This window comes from Peromyscus leucopus, chromosome 1 (assembly GCF_004664715.2).
Source record: "Peromyscus leucopus breed LL Stock chromosome 1, UCI_PerLeu_2.1, whole genome shotgun sequence".
Lineage (NCBI taxonomy): Eukaryota > Metazoa > Chordata > Mammalia > Rodentia > Cricetidae > Peromyscus > Peromyscus leucopus.
Window position 1 is genome coordinate 146,417,186 of NC_051063.1, and position 6,021 is coordinate 146,423,206.

The window sequence follows — 6,021 nt, forward strand, 5'->3', positions numbered from 1 at the left end:
TTTTAGGAACAGAATGAGCCCGCATTTTCGCAGCAGAATCAAATGGGATAATTCCCTTAGCTGCTCCTTACAGGTGATTCCATTGGCTTCTTTAAGAATGTCTCACAGATTACACAGACCGAGCCCAAGGTTACCACTGCAGCCGCAGGTGATGCTCCCTAGCTCACCTTTGTTTGTTTGTTTGTTTGTTTTCTCAAAGCAAAGTTGTGACAGACTCCTACGGACCTCTTTGTTTGGGGTGTCAGGATCCAGACTTCATCACAGGGTTATTATATATTACCAGAAAGCATCCAGAGGTGAGCTGAACACCGGCGAGCTTCTCTAAGTTTGATGCCCGGTAGCCTGTCTGTAACCCTCCACAAAGGCTTCTCACAGGAGGTGCTGCAGATCTGGTCTCTGTTCCAGTGGCTGCCACTCACTGCTTGGCACCTGTAGTGGATTCCAGAATGGGCTAGGTTCTGTTGGTGGCTTTGAGTAGGGCTTTGCCTCACCCTGAGTTTTGAGAACTTGGGTACCAGGGCCATGGCTTCAATCATTACAGGGAAAATAGGAAGAAAAAGAGAAGCGTATCAGATCTGTGTGTGGTCACTCGGCAGCTAGCTGTAGTGACGGTCCAGGGAAATGCTTTTCTCCTCATAGAGATTCAGTTTCTCTCCTGCAAATCAAGGAGTGTACACTTCTAATGATTTGGAAAATTCTTGAAAATAGAAACAAGGGCCTAGAAGATGCCTGGTATATCATAGGCACTTGGTTATATTTACTAATATATGAATAAAAGAAGAAAAGTGATTGATCAAATCAGATGTTTCAAAGACTCCCCCTGTAAGGCCCCCAGACCTTAGTACAATTGACTCCATGGCGGATGTACCATTCAGACTGTAGAACTCAGCATGTAGACAGCACCACCTGCCAAAATCAAAACAAAGGCCTCATCTATCAAAGTCCACAGTTGTGGGGAAGTCTCTAAGTCTACTAACCTTGTTTTTGGCTTCTCTGGTTCCGCTTCTGGCTAACTTTTCTTGTTACCTGAAGTCTGTCAGTCCAGACATGGTTTTGTGCTACACTGGGATCCTGAACACCCAGTGTGGTCTCCGGCCAGCTAAGAAAGACTTTCTATTGGCTTAAAGCTGTGTCTGAGCAGCCTTCTCTGGTGAGTGCTCCACCACACTCCAGCTGTCAAAAGTGCTAAGTAAGCATCAAACCCATGCCCCCCTTGGTTCATTGTTTGCCATTCTTTCTTGTCCAGATCACTTTCAGTTGGGCAAGTTCATGTGGGTTGGATTAAAAACAGCACTAATGATTAGGGGCCAGATGTTAAAATGTCCTTTGCTGGGGAGAAACAGCATGGAAGGCCTCCATTATTTAAATAACCCCGTCTTGCTAATGTGTGTGTGTGTGCCCAGCACCCCAGGCACTGCTGATCCATGGAGAATACTAATAAACATTTGCCAGATGATCAACAGCTCAGCAGTGTGTCCCCTTTCTTACGTTTGTCACTCAGAGTGGCCTTCCAAGATCAAGGATGCTTTGAAAGCCAAGACTGAGCAGAGAAACCATAATCAGATCTCTGTAACCAGATTGTATTTGCCAAATACACTTAGTTGGTAATATCAGAGCTCCACTGAGCTCAAGCGAGCACAGAGAAGTTGTTTATTACATACTCTTTGTTTTATGCTCTAAAACCAACCACTACCAGGAACAACAGTATTGTCAGGGAGGCAATGGAGGGACTGGAGTCCCTATCCATGCATGGCAGGAAAGTCACACATGGCAGTTTCTTTTGAAGAGTCGGTGTCTCAAAAGATCAAATATACAGCTGAAGTAGGTGGAAGACAGGCACAGGCTGCTGGCTTGGGCTGACTGAAGACATCCACAGGCCTGCCCAGAGCCACAAGACGCCAGGCGAGTAGACGCCATTATGATGAGCAAATGTATGGCGGAGAAATGGGAGAGAAGGAGAAGTGGACGGACATGTGCTGTGGAGAGAGGCAGAACTGAAGAAGCAAAGGCGGTAAGGAACAGGCCCGATGTGGGTGACCTGCTAGCCACCGGGGGGCCATGGTGACATCCAGGCCTGGGCTGCTGCTAAGAGCCATATCCGGGTCCGTGGTCCTACTCCAGCCAGGCTCTGTGTTGACATCCGCGGCCCATGTTCCCACCAAAGGCCACATGGTTGCCTGCGGTCTGGGCCTGGGTCTGGGCCACCACCTAAGGCCACGTTAGTGTCCAAGGGCCTTGCTGCCACCAGGGCTACGCCAAGCTGAGTGGCCTGCCCTGTGCTGTCACTTGGGGCGATGATGATGTCTGGGCCTGAGCCGCTGTCTAGGTATGTGTCTGCTGCATCTGAAGAGCTGGCCCCACACTGGGGAGAGATGGCCCCACCCATTACCACAAGGTGGGAGAGCCAGCCCAATGGCGTGAGTGTAGAAGAGCTGGCTCCGCCCCTCCCCGGAGGGGAGTGGCCTCAGTAGCCAGGAATGACCAAATCAGCTACCACCCAGACCCCCCAGGGTTTTTTGGCTCACCTCAGCATCTACTCCATCCATGACCTGCCAGAGTGTGTGAAGGAGCTGGCCCTACAGAACCATGGCCACGGGATCTCCATGACTTGGGGCAAGGAAGGGATACCTGGGCGGAGTTTCATGAGGGTCCAGTATTGATGGTGTGCCATAAGCCAGATGCCTCGAGCCAGACCAACAGCTCATTACAATGAACATCTGCAAATAGAGCAGAGCAGACAAGGGATACTGCATGACACACCACAGCTCCCAGTGCCACTAAGGCGAAGAAAAAGGTGTTGGAGAGGCGGGAAAGATGGAGGAGCATCTTTGTTTTATTTTAAATAATAATTTTTAAATTTTTGTTTGGGGGATGCTAGGGGGTGAGGGGTAGATATGGAGGGACTGGGAAGTGAGTGGGATTGGGGTGCATGACGTGAAATTCCCAAAGAATCAATTAAAAATTATAGTAGAAAATTAAATATGAAGTTATCATATGGCTCAATGTATAGATAGAGATTGCGAGAGGCTGGAGAGAGGGGGTTTTACAACAGTCATAGAGTGTCTGTATAGGACGATGGGAAAGTCTGGAAATAATAATGGTGCTGGCTGTGTAATGCTGCCAATGCATCTGATGCTGCTGAATGGTACGCTTCGGGTGCTAAAGTGGTGACTTCTTGGTTACAAAGGTTTTATCACAATAAAACACACAAGGAAATATAACCCAGTTTCCTTAAAATGAGCAAGACTTGAATAGTAGACATCTTACCAAGGAAGTCAAACAAAGGGAAAATAGGATTTATACAGATGGTCAATGTTTGGTTTTGGTCATATGCAAATTCAAAATCACAGCGAAATGACTATTATATGCCTACTAAAAAGGGTTAAGAACAAGCAACGCATCAAACAAGTGTTGGTAGGGAGTCGGCGGAATCCGCGTCTACATGCCCGACGGGTCAGACTACGAACTCGTACAACCACTTTAAGAAACATTTTGACTGTTTCATTACTTGCTTATTTATTACTTTTGAGACTCAGTCTCATGCATGCCAGGCTGATCTCACCAATGAACCCTGCTAAGGAGGCTGAGGACGACCTTGAACTTCTGATCCCCCTCCCTTTACTCCCGAGTGCTGGCTTTGATGTGTGCTGTATCAAACCCAAGGCTTCTGACACGATAGGCAAACAAACTACCAACCCAACTATAGCCACAGCCCTTGGAAGGCTCGTTTACAGGTCAAGCACACACCTTCACAGTTGTTACACACTTAGACATGAACTCGGGAACCCACACAAAGAACTGTGTGTGAGCCAGGTAGAGGTGGCGCACACCTTTAATCCCGGGACTCGGGAGGCAGAGGCAGGTGGATCTCTGTGAGTTCGAGGCCAGCCTGAGTGAATTCCAGGAAAGGCACAAAGCTACACAGAGAAACCCTGTCTCGAAAACCCAAAACAACAACAACAAAATCACTGTGTGTGAATGATGACATGCCAGTTTTATTGCAGTGATCCCAAACTGGAAACATCCCAAGGATCTAGCAACAAGGTGAACGGATGAACGGAGTGTAGCAAGACCATGCCGGATGGCTCACTATAGTCTTGTTACAAAGAGGAATGAACTGGGGGTGCCTGCCACAATGTAAATGAATCTCAAAATGATTAAGTGGAGAAAGCCACACTCAGAAGGGACACATAGTGTATGATTTTATTTATTTAAAAAAAAAAGTCTAGAAAATACAAACTAATATGATAGTGATGGTCCACAGAGAAAGAATTCTGAAGGGACAGGAAGAAATGTAGAGGTGATAAGTATGTTCATTGCAAATCATGGTGATAGTTTGAGGGGTGCTTATATAACAAGTTGCGAACCTGAAATAGGTGCAGTTTTGTATCCCCATAAAGCAATTTTAAAACTAATGTTGCACTTGAAAATTCAAATGATGGGATACAAATTTGACCCAATACTTGTATGGAATTAAAGTTCAAAGCAATAAAGACAAGATCGGGCGCGTTCAGGGTGGTATGGAAAAAAAATAAAAAATAAAATAAATAAAATAAAATAAATAAACAAATAAATAAAGACGGCAGGTAGATGACTTGGTAGGTGTCAAATATGTAGCAAGCAGATTGGTGTCCTCTCTTACAAAGCAGAAGATGGGGGAGGGATTAAGAGAAAAATAAAAGACCAAAGGGAAGCCTTGGTATGGTTCTGTGGCTGTAACTGGCAGAGTAGGGTGAAACCAGATCTGTCCAGCTGAGGTCCTGGGGGACAGGGGGACAGAGGCAGGGGCGGGGGTGGGGAAGGGCTAAAGAAGGAGGAGGGGCATGAGAAGAGAAGACAAATGGATTTTGAAGTCCCTGCTGGCAGTTCCCCTCCCAGAGGGCTTGGCTGTGAGCCAGACAGCTCTGGGGCTATCTCCGGGTGAAGTTCCATGGTTATCAAGTTCCCCTTCCCTGGAGCCTCTGGAAGGAAGCTTGCCAAGAACAAGAGAGGGGAAGCCCATCACTGTCTCTCATTTTCCTTTGGGCTCCATCCCATGGTCCCCAAGAACCCTTTCAGACCTGCTGCAAAGACAAGAGACCTGGGTGAGAAGTGGACCAAGTGTGGGCCCAGGACAAGCCTCAGGTGCTTTTGGGGGGTTTTCGATAGACCACAAATGGGTCCTATAGGCAAGACTGGAAGTTAGGCTCCCTCTTCGAAGTCACATCCTTAGTGACCTGGACCAGGTGTGCAGTTTTCCGAGTGTACCATGTGTCCCAGGTGTGTAGAATTCCTTATTACCTTCCCTATGGCCTGAGCCGCTGGATAGGTGCCCCAAATACGGCCAGGGCCCATCCACAGGGACCAACTGAGGCGGCTGAGCCCCTTCCATATGAGCTCACATATTTCACAGCGCAGGCACACCCCTCTGGACCACAAAGGTTTTCATGTGTGGGGGTCTCCTGGTAGGGAGTTGTGGGGAGGCTGGGCAGGACTCGCGCTTGGCAGCTGCTGGTGTGGTACCTTTGCAGAGACCCTCAAGTCTAATCCCTTTACACATGGAAACAGTAACAACTGGTGAAAAGCAGTTCCCAAGGCAAGGGTCAAACAAAGCACACGGGCAACCAAGTACTTCCCAGAGGTTTTCGTGTGGACAAAGTCCTGGGTACGTTCCAGCTGTGGAAGGCAAGCCTGGGACAACAAAGGACACAGAATGGACTCGGAGAGCTAAGAGGTCTCCACTGAGGCCTGCTACCTCTCCTGTGCTCACTGACTGAACATCTCCCTCTTGAATCCGATCTTCTGCCCCCCCTACACACACCTTCCTTGATCCCCAGGCTATCCATGCACGCAGGAGTTAGTGAGTTGCCCACTGCAGAACAGAAGTAATGCCACCTCTCCCTCTGAGGGGAATCCCAGGGCCAGACACCTTTCCCTGAGTTCTCTAACCACATTGACTCATTCTGGGTTGGGATGCCTAGTCTGTGACTTAGTTTACTGAATTGCTCTAGATGATTTTACCCTTTAGAGAGTAACAAAATG